The sequence below is a fragment of the Lycorma delicatula genome, chromosome 10 (assembly GCF_047948215.1).
Source record: "Lycorma delicatula isolate Av1 chromosome 10, ASM4794821v1, whole genome shotgun sequence".
Lineage (NCBI taxonomy): Eukaryota > Metazoa > Arthropoda > Insecta > Hemiptera > Fulgoridae > Lycorma > Lycorma delicatula.
In genome coordinates, this window is record NC_134464.1 from 52,809,582 (window position 1) to 52,820,322 (window position 10,741).

Consider the following 10,741-nt stretch of genomic DNA (forward strand, 5'->3'; position numbering starts at 1 on the left):
ATGTGATTCGTTCATCAGAACTTGAGATATAAATTATTATATAACAATTAAAAGGTGGTGGACCAGGGGTGAACGAAGGAGAAATTCCCATTTTGCCTTTGTTACACATTTTGGAATATCACACGTGGCATTCGCAATGGTGGCATCCTGACTGAGGCAAGAACAAGCCTGAGAGATGCCTTTTGCCAAGGTTTTGAAAATGCCTTTCGGTAAAGCCCATAAGGGCTATGTACAGAGGGGGTAGTGTGGCGATCACAACTGTCACGTGGTGGGTATCTTCCCCTACTGGGATCAGTATTAATAATTTAAGCCCGTCGAATTTCATTAATAAATACTGATAAAAAAACTGAAAAACCAATAACCGTTAAAAACCGTTTTTTTTTTTGCCAAGCCAATATTTATTGCAAAAAATGACTTTTATTGTTTTTAAAGTTTGAAGAGTGTGGAATAAATTAAGTGCATGAAAGACAATTACATCTAAAATAATAGATAAAACTGATTGCGAGATATTTATTATTTTTCCCATCTACCCAGGTTTTAAAAAAAAAAATGGTTTCGATCAGTACAAAATTCGCGAAGATAGAGCGACTTTTTCCTAAACAGCCAAAAGTTACGAATTCGGCTTTATTCGCGCGTAGTTATTATCAATTTTTTATTGATAATAACAAAATGACATCATTTATTAAAATATAATTTTAAACTAAGTTATGGCAGAAACTACATGGCAGATGCAGGTACAGAAATTTTTTGTGGATAACAAAGTAAATTACTTACTACCATAATTTACAGATAAGTTGCAATTAAAACTCATGCCTTTAAGTTAATTAATAAATAAAGATGTTTTCAATCGTTGAAACGCTAAAGAAAAAAAAATTATAAGTGATTTTTATATCATTTGAAAATTATAATACTCCAGCAAATTTTGGAAATTCTGCATAAGAATATCAGTGGTTATAAATATCATTTCCCAACAGCGAAAGTGGAGATGTCACTCTTATCCAATAAAACTTAAAAAGTTTTCCCTTGAAAAATAAGCAGATCATTTCACAATTTAGTAGATACATTAAAACCTGCCAGGATATGCTTCATCTGTTATGTGAAGTAAATTTTCTTTTTTTTCTTTTTCCTGTTTAGCCTCCAAAAATTACCTTTCAGATAATACTTCAGAGGATGAATGAGGGTTATGTGGATGAGTATAAATAAAGTGTAGTCTTGTACATAGTCTCAGTTCGGCCATTCCTGAGATGTGTGGTTAATTGAAACCCAACCACCAATGAAAATAACTGACTTTACTAAGACTTGAACGCTTTAGAACTCTCAACTTTCAAATCAGCTGATTTGGGAAGAAGCGTTCACCACTAGACCAACCCAGTGGGTTTATATGAAGTAATCTAAAAAGATTAACCTGGAACTTTTGATGTTATCCAGATTAATACCTTCATTACTAATATTGTACTGATCATCAAGACAAATTATTTTTCATATAATATAATTTAATTACATTCATAAGCTTCTATTAAAGCTAAGGCTTCAAATATTATAATAAAATAAAGATTTGTAGAATCAAGGAGCGATGAGTTAATTCCAAGCTTTCCTAATCCTTTTAAATGTTTTCTCTGAAGTTTAAAAAACCTACGGAATCCTTTTTTTAATTAGAGCCCTTGTAATCTTATCTTACAACTATCTTCCCCACCCTAAGAGCTGCTGGACACTCTTAAATGTACATTGATGTTACTACTTTTCTACATTAATTTTTTAATGGTTTTACTTATTGTGTCGCACATTTTATATACTGTAATAATTAAATTAAAAACTCACCGATACAGTTTTCCCTCCAATCTAATTTGATGAAAATGAGAATTTTATTAATGATTTAATTCTCGGATAAAAGTCCTCCATAACAATACTCCTTCTGACATTGCTGAAAAAGAAAACTTACCAGTTTAGTTATTATTCAATTATTAAAAATAAATAACAAACAAGTCTAAATAACAAATAACAAATAAGTCTAAATAAATAACAATTGTGTTCACACACAATTTAATCCGCAAATAAATTATAAAATTTATCTTTTTGCTTTATATTAGGAAGAAATTTGGTGAATTAAATTATAAGAAGTGTAAATTAATTCATCAATACATCTAAGTCTAGTATGTTGTGCTTTAAACATAATAATTTGCCTGGGAAATAAGTTTCATAAGCAGACAGATATCACTCTGTTAAGGGGGGCATTAAGAAAGTAGCTATTGCCTCAGTCTAAAAGATAAATCCAGCATTTTATCAAACACAAAGCTCAAAGATGTAATTGATATTCATGGAATCTATTTGAGGAAAGCAGTTCCAATCGACTCAAGAAGGCTAATTCACAATAATAATAATTAATATTTATATGTCTCTGAAGGTGTCACAACTCAACAGATAACCTGACATGACGCATATCTATTCCCAAAAAAATGCTAAGCCAGTCTTTATAAAAACTCAACATCATGAGTTAGGCTTGCTGAGGAAAATGGATACATTAATTGTTTTTCTGATGCCTTTGCCTCAAAATTATTGCATACCAGCAAGAAGCTGATGAAACTATAGCTGATATTCAGGCTTGAAATTGGTCCTTTTACTCTATTCACATTGAATGGTTATATCGTGTCATAATAAATGTGAAGACAACTACATATGGTATCACTTGAAAGATGAAAGACATGATGATATCGCGGTTTCCAACTTGTAATTCCGTTTTGTAACTCATTTTTTATGAGCAAGCATACAGTGAAACTCCAATTTGTAGATGATAAATTTGTAGATTTGTAGTTTATAGTAATATTATAAGCGACAAATTCATGATGCCAGAAAATCAGAGAGAAGTGAACAATACAGATTTAGATGATATAATTAACTGAAAAATGATTGTCACAACATTTTGGGAACAAAAGAATCTACTAGCAGAATTCATGGAACTTGGGACTGCAGCGACATTAATCTGAATGTGAATTGAACGAGGTTAAACAAATCAATTGGTGCAGGCTGATCTGATGGCTATTATTCTTCTGAATGAATATGCATAATCTTACACTATAGGCCACTCAATATAGATCTGTCAGTTAATCGGTATAATTAAACTAATGAGGGGTTCATAGATGGATACCCTGGAAGTGGATTTCTCAAATCAGTTATGCAAAAGTTGGTGTTGTGTTGCAACAAGTGCCAGAGCATGGAAAGCGACTAGGGGAAAGTGTAGTGCAGATAAATTTATAGGACATAGAGATCTAAATAAGGAAATATTTAAACATTTTATTTTTTTATCAGAATTCATGTACATACATCATATTTTTAGTAACAGATTTTAGCAACAGATTTTTAGTAAAGTAAAACTTGCCAGTTATAACCATTTGTCCTAATATTGCATAAAAGCAGCTGAATATTTTTTTTGTATTTGGAATTACTTTAAACTTGATTGATGTTTGGATATTTATTTTAAAAAATGATAGAGAAACCGTAGCTGTTATGATCATTATTCTTAATGAAAGAGAAAGCAATTGTACCTCTTACTTCTTTTGTGCTTTATATGCATCACAGCAATAACGAAGATTGTGACATATTCAACAACTTAAGAAACAACATCTGCAGGGTCACAGAAAATGAATTGGAAAACATATCTCACAGTTGGAAACAGTAACATCATGTGTTTCATTGATTACTTTTACCAGAATTAAATAGAATGAAATAAATGAACATGTGATTACATTTTAGATAGCTAATTGGTGACAGCGCGTTATATATTTTGCTTCTACTTACTAAAAATGTAGCCAAAATGTAATTAATTCTTCTAATCTACTTCTTATTCAGTCTAGCTTCAATTGTTTATACTGTGTGTTGTGTTCAGACAGTTATTAGTGTTATGCTATATTTTCTTTAATTATAAAGAAAATGATTTTGTACTTACTCTTCAATTATAAAGAATTTATAAAAAAAAAAAATTCTAAATATAGAAAAAAAATCTTTTGTGGATTAACAGAAGAGATTTTGATTTACTACATGGCCTCTGCAAGCATTCGTGGATGTTCAATTATTGTTACATCAGAGGTAAATTTACGCATAAATCTCAAAGAAAGACTTATTTATGAATTGAAAAAAAAGCTTATAAATTTTATTTTGATTGTGCACTCAGGGATCAAGAATTAAAACACCCTAAACTGTGTCCGTGCATTTACTTATATTTTCCATATTTCTTTTTTTCCCCTTTTGTACTTGTGCAGATGCTTACATTACTACTTAAGAATTCATTTTCACAGCATAATATGGCCGATCCGGGTAGGAATTAAAAACAGCTCTAAATTTTTCTATTGAAACAAAGATACATAAAAGGATGTTTGATAAAATGATTTAAAATTTTTAAAAGAAAATTTTGTAAATTTAAAATTACTGATGAATAGCAAATGGAATCAAATTGTGATCGATGACAATTCAAGTGAAACGGGTATTAAATAATACAATTATTAAATACAATGTTGAATTTATCTTTATCTGTAGGATTATAGAAAAAAATTAAGTCGTATTATTCAGTAATCCATAAAGAGGTACTTTTTCAACAACGATATGAAACATAATTAGAAAGAAATTATATATGTGAACAGTGGGAGGTGCAGAACGATTTATAGCAGGTGACAGGTACAGATTAAATGACAAATCATGAACTCATATATAATTATAAAAGTGAAGTTGTTCAATTTCAGTTTTACACGAATTGGGAAAATGATTTATTAAACATATACATATGTAGAAATAAACTAATAATTACAGTGGATAACCAGCAAGCAAGATAGGGCATATACCCTAGAAGGCTAAAACAAGAGGGTTTATATCTGTAGTTTGGTCATATGAAAGGTTTAATGTAGTGTATTTTTAGTTTTAACATTCCTGTAAAAGTTATCAACAGTAATAGTGATGGACCTTTTAAACAGAACTAAAATTATTCCTAATGGATATACTGTAATAGTTTCTTGATGTTTTTTTCGCAAAAGACCAGTATATGGTCAAATACTGTGTGATATTGAAAAGAGGTTTATGTAATGTTACATGCTTTTAGAATACTTAGGCGAGATAGATCTTCTTAAATGGAAGCTACGTGTTGTATCATTAAATTCATTTATATATAAAAAATCAAAGGGACATTTTGGATTTAAATTTGTATAAATAAGTGTAATTTCTTAAATAAACAGCGAATCCACATAATACATGCAATTACAATCTACATACAATAGCAGTACAAGCAATCTGCAAGGCAAGTATTCTCTGCAGCCCATCTTGGAGCTCTCTGGTCCATCTGGTGCAAACTACTCTTATCCATACCGAAGCCCCATAAAAACAGATTGACCTCGCCACAGAGGCGAGAAGGCTACTCTTGCTGGTTGATGGGCCACCGTGTTTCCTCGTTGGATTGGCTAGGGCACCAACTGTCCTTCTAGCCTTGCCAACCGCCTCTCGAATGTGCTCAAGAAAAATCCTCTAACTATCCAACCAATCACCAAGGTACTTAGACACAACATCAGTTCTATCGACCTGGAAAACGATGGGGGTCAAGCCTTCTTCTGCCAGCCATGACCACTACCACCGATTTCCTTTCTGCCAATTTAAGGCCATTTGACTCGAGCCACTCCTTTGCCATGCGAATTGCACCGTTCAGTTACTTCGTGTTCTGTACTGCAAACTACTACCAGGGTCATGTCATCTTCCTAGTAAAGCCAGTTATTTTTACATGGATTTGAATGCTAGATCGTAGATACCGGTGTTCTTTGGTGATTGGGTTTCAATTAACCACACATCTCAGGATTGGTCGAACTGAGAATGTACACACTTCATTTACACTCATATATATCATCCTCATTCATCCTCTGAAGTATTATCTAAACGGTAGTTACCGGAGGCTAAACAGGAAAAAGAAAGAAAAGACAGAAAGAAAAGAAAAGGATCAGGTCATCTGCAAAGCCTACAGCCGTGACCCCTTCCCGATGCCCGATCCTCAGCACATCATCGTACATGACGTTTTATAGCAGAGGACCGAGGACCGAGGACCGAGCCGTGCAGCACACCACACTTCACCTCGTGGGTAATTCGCATTCTTTCTGAGTTGTCGACTACATGCCTACGAGATACGTACTGATTTACGATCGGCAGCAGGTACTTGCTCATACCACGTCCCTCCAGTTTGTCATGAATCACTAGCTAGGGCATGCTATTGAAAGCGTTTTCAATGTCTAGAAGGAAAACAACCGGAATCCTTCTGGTATGCCAGGAACCAGCGGCCTCATCGACCAGCTTCATTACTCGAACGATAGCATGCACCGTGGACATGTTTTGCGAAATCCATACTGGTTATCACAAACCTACCTCAGCATTCAACTCAGTCGTCAATCTAACCACGAGAAGGTGCTCGAATCACTTGACTAGTGTACTCAGTAGGCACAAAGAGTGGTAGCCAGCGACATTACCTTCCTGGTCTGTTACCTACTCCTTTCCAATCAAGCAACTTCCAAGCACCTGGCACAAAGTTATGTGTTAAACAGTAGTTGGTAGCATCTTGAAGCTTGTGCGGGACAAATGGGCCAGGATCTGCACTGCAACATCAGTGATGCCAAACAGTCAAGGGCTCTCCTCGAGCTAATGCGCATAGCGGTAGCTGTTATTTCACCCCAGATAAACAGAGGCATTGTATCTTCCAGAGCGATTTCCCATCAACGCACCCAACCCCAGTCATAGGAATAGTTTTTCCAAACAATCCACCAGCCGCTCTTTCGGCAGAATGGGGAGGGAGTGAATAAACTTCTTATCACTATTGTAGCCGCTCCCCCACACATCAACCACCCTGACTGCCTTCAACACCTCAGTGTCAGATCCATACCCCATAGAATCCACCAACTTCTTCCCCAGACCAGGAGTCAGCGTCTGAATTCAATGAATTCACTGAATTCAATTCAGCGTCTGACTCCTGAATTCAATGAGACCACCCTCCTCAGTGGGTGCCTCTGCAGCCTGACCACTGACCACAAATGGGGGACCTAGACAGGCTTGTACGTGGCCTAAAGCCATTGCCCCATGACATTTCACTGCAAAATACCCATTGGTCACACGCAAACCATTGCTGACCACGATTCACATTGAAGAACTCACATTTATTTAGATATATTTTTAATTAAAGATGTTTGTCCCTAGATATTGAATGATTCTTTATTATAATACACTATATTTCTTACTCTTAATTTATAATATTTACATAGTGTGATGTCAATAACAAAAAATATGGCTGCTTCTTCCTAAGTTTTGTTTGTCTAAACTATTTTTTTTTCTCTAGCGATCTTTGTTTTATATTACTTTGTTTTGTTTCATATATTGCATTTTACCATCATTAGCATGTTAAGTTTAAATAAACTTCATAGAGAAATACTGAATTGTTGTATAAAATATTATAAATCCAGTTAATTAAAATTCTGCAAAAAAAAAGAAAAGAATTTATTAGTATATTATGATTTTTTTAATCAATGTAGAATTCAAATTTTGTTATTAATTATTACTATTATTATTATTTGGTTTCAGAGGATTTGAACTAATTTAGTAAAAAAAAATTTCTTTGTGTAATTTGAGAGAGAGGATAATACAAAATTAATTTTTGACACCAGGGAGATTCAACAACCTGGTAGATTTTCCAAGTCAATGTGGGGGTTAGACCACCAAGTAAAATTTCTGTAATGGATACTGAATGCACAGTTCATACTGAAGTAAGTCTACCATCGACAGAATATCTTTTACATTACTTTGAGTCAATAAACAAACATAGTGGGTTGATCATAGTTAACGTATTTCTAGATGACCGACAGATCAAGACAAGGATCTGCTGAACAATTAGAATTTTTCCTGTTATTCCTGTATCAGTAAAATTTCACCCAGAAACTTGAATATTTTTCCATTCAATATTGATCATAAAAGTTTTTTAATTTCTTTAACAAGACCCAAATTGTGAACAAAATCCTTCATCTTTGGGTGGCTATAGATTCTATTCTTCAAAGACCACTGAAGAAATTGTGTCAACTTTTTCTATATGCTAGGTGGATAAAATTTTATTGTCTGGTAACACAGACTGAAGTCTTAAAATAGAAGTATCCTGTCTATGAAGTACAGGTCTTAATGTCAATGGCAGATTAACGAATTGAATAGCTTCTTTTTTTTTAACTACAAATATTTTGCACTCAAAAAATTGAAATGATTTTGTTTTTCACACTATACCAATTGAATACTAATTAGTGTATTACTAATGTATACCATTTGTATTACTGTATTAAATTTTCTGCGCAAGATGCCCATGTTTTTTTTTTTATTTCCTAAGTTAATTTTAAAATATATCAAAAATTCATAACAAGAGGGACAACAATGTTATTTTTCTTTTTGCTTTACCTCATTAACTTATAAGTTGTTACTTTACCTTATAAGTTTGTTACTCTTACACTGTCCAATGTATTTGCCAGGCCTTCTTTTCATATTAGCTATTTTTAATGTCGTACAAACAAACTCATGTAACATAATGCAAACAGAGACCAATTACTTATAAGAGGAGGTCCAGTGAGTTTGCTAAAAAAACAATTAACTTATCAGGTTAGCAGTGGTCTAGTGGTTAACGAGCCATTGCAAATCAACTGATTTTGAAGTTGAAAATTCTAAGGGTCAAATCCTAGTAGAGGGGTTTTTACAACATTTATACAAACTTGTCAACACCAATGTTTTTTGATGGTTGGTCTCAATTAACCACATATTTCAGTAATGGTCGACATGAGACTGTACAAGACTAAATTTTATTTACACTAATACATATCATCCTCATTCATCCTCTGAAGTAGTACCTTATAGTGGTTCCAAAAGCTAAACCAAAAAGCTAAACTAAAGCTAAATAGGCTCTCTCTCTTTTTTGGTTTAGCTTTTGGAACCACTATAAGGTACTACTTCAGAGGATGAATGAGGATGATGTATTAGTGTAAATAAAATGTAGAAAAGAGAGAGAGCCTATCTTTAATGCAACATAAAATAAAACTTGTACTAGACTAGGGCAAATGCCGATTCATAATGCTTACATGATTAATATAATGTGTCTATAGTGAATGCAGCAACTCTTTTACTACCAAAAATAAGGTAACAGCAACAACATCTAACATATAGTATTGTGCAAAATCTTTACTAATAGTTACTAAAAAACTTCAATTTAAAGCTTATACCATTGATTCATAATTGTTCCATGTAGTAAAAATGTTCACATGTCTGTTATAAATAAATAAGGGTAATTAATTATACTTGTTTATTTTTACCCAAAACTACTTAAACTCAAATGCAGCATTCCATGAAATGTTTTACCATTTATGATGTCAAAAATTAAAACTGTCTTACAAAAAAAAACTCTTCACTTATTTTGTAAAAGTAATCTGATTATGAGATTTAACATTGTTTTCCTGTAATCTAATTAAATTTAAAATTATACTCACTTCTGTCATCTACATGTTGACTGTGTTAATCTTAATCTGATAATCATTTTGAATGGTGTAGGGATAGTGAATTAAAAGAATAAAAGTCTATTTTGGTAGCTGATTTCCACACCACCTTTGAGGTACAGCGATTGGCGCGTTTTTTTTAAAGTGCTATCCCACGTAGGCCTAGTGCACTGAGCCTTTTCTCTAATTATAATACGTTCTCTATTAATAGTAGAAGAAAAAGAAGCCACAGAGTTTAATTAATATGACGGTTTTAAAAATTTGTATGGTTTAATTTTTCTAGTTATATTTGATGAAATCCCTGCTCCAAACTGTGAAAAAAAAAACAAGAGTTAATAAAACAAGGAAATGCCAAACGAGCGTTATTTACACTAATAATAAGCTTTTTATTTAAGGCAGCAATTTTTCTTCACTAAAAAATACATACACTAACATGATACACGGTAATACTGCTTTGTTATGCATTTTTCTTTATATAAAAGTTATTTTCACTATTAATATTTTTATTAATTGATTTATACATTTCTTTTTATTTACTAATTTTTCATAATTTATTATTTTACAACGTTAACTATATTTTGTCATATTGCGCAGGATACAAACTTATGGTTTACTTTTTTAAACATCGAAATTGTTAAGCCTTGCTAACACATCCTCTACAAAGTTGAGAATGTAAAATTTGTACTACATTAACGGCGAAAAACTTGATCAGTCTAATCAATCAACCTTTATAATAATAAAATTATAAAATTTAAAATAAATTAACAGAAAAAAATAATATTTTCTTATGGGACAAGAAAGTCTTCTTAAGAAAGACATAAAAAAATTAAAAAATATATTAAATAAGAAAAATAATTAAATAAAAAAATATATTTTGTGTGTGTGTGTGCTCAAAATCCATTTATAATGTACAATGGATACTCAAATTGTGAAAAATACTTTTTTAAATCTGTAATCGGATCTGCAATTTAGAATTAAAAATACCAAAGTTCTTGAAAATATTCTATCCTGCACTCCGAAAAAGTTTTTCGTTCTCCTGATAACATTACACCCCCAATAATGCTACTCTAAAAAGATGTTGCTCTTAACAACTGAATTGTTTGTTTTGATTAATAGTTTTGTATGATCTATCATTTACAAAAAGTAAATTTTCTTTTTCAGTATTCTAATAAATTCTTGATTTTAATTTATATGCAGCAAAAATATTGTACTTTCAC

The 10,741-nt window shown here is 32.2% G+C and overlaps 1 long non-coding RNA gene across 1 annotated transcript; it reads right to left on the minus strand.

The window, feature by feature from the left end:
• Window positions 1–1,829: 1,829 nt before the first annotated feature.
• LOC142331541 (uncharacterized) lies at window positions 1,830–9,629 on the minus strand. The gene is made up of 3 exons (XR_012758033.1): window positions 9,519–9,629; window positions 7,268–7,481; window positions 1,830–1,921 (listed from the first exon to the last, which is right to left on the minus strand). It is a non-coding gene; the product is annotated as an uncharacterized LOC142331541 (long non-coding RNA).
• Window positions 9,630–10,741: the final 1,112 nt, after the last annotated feature.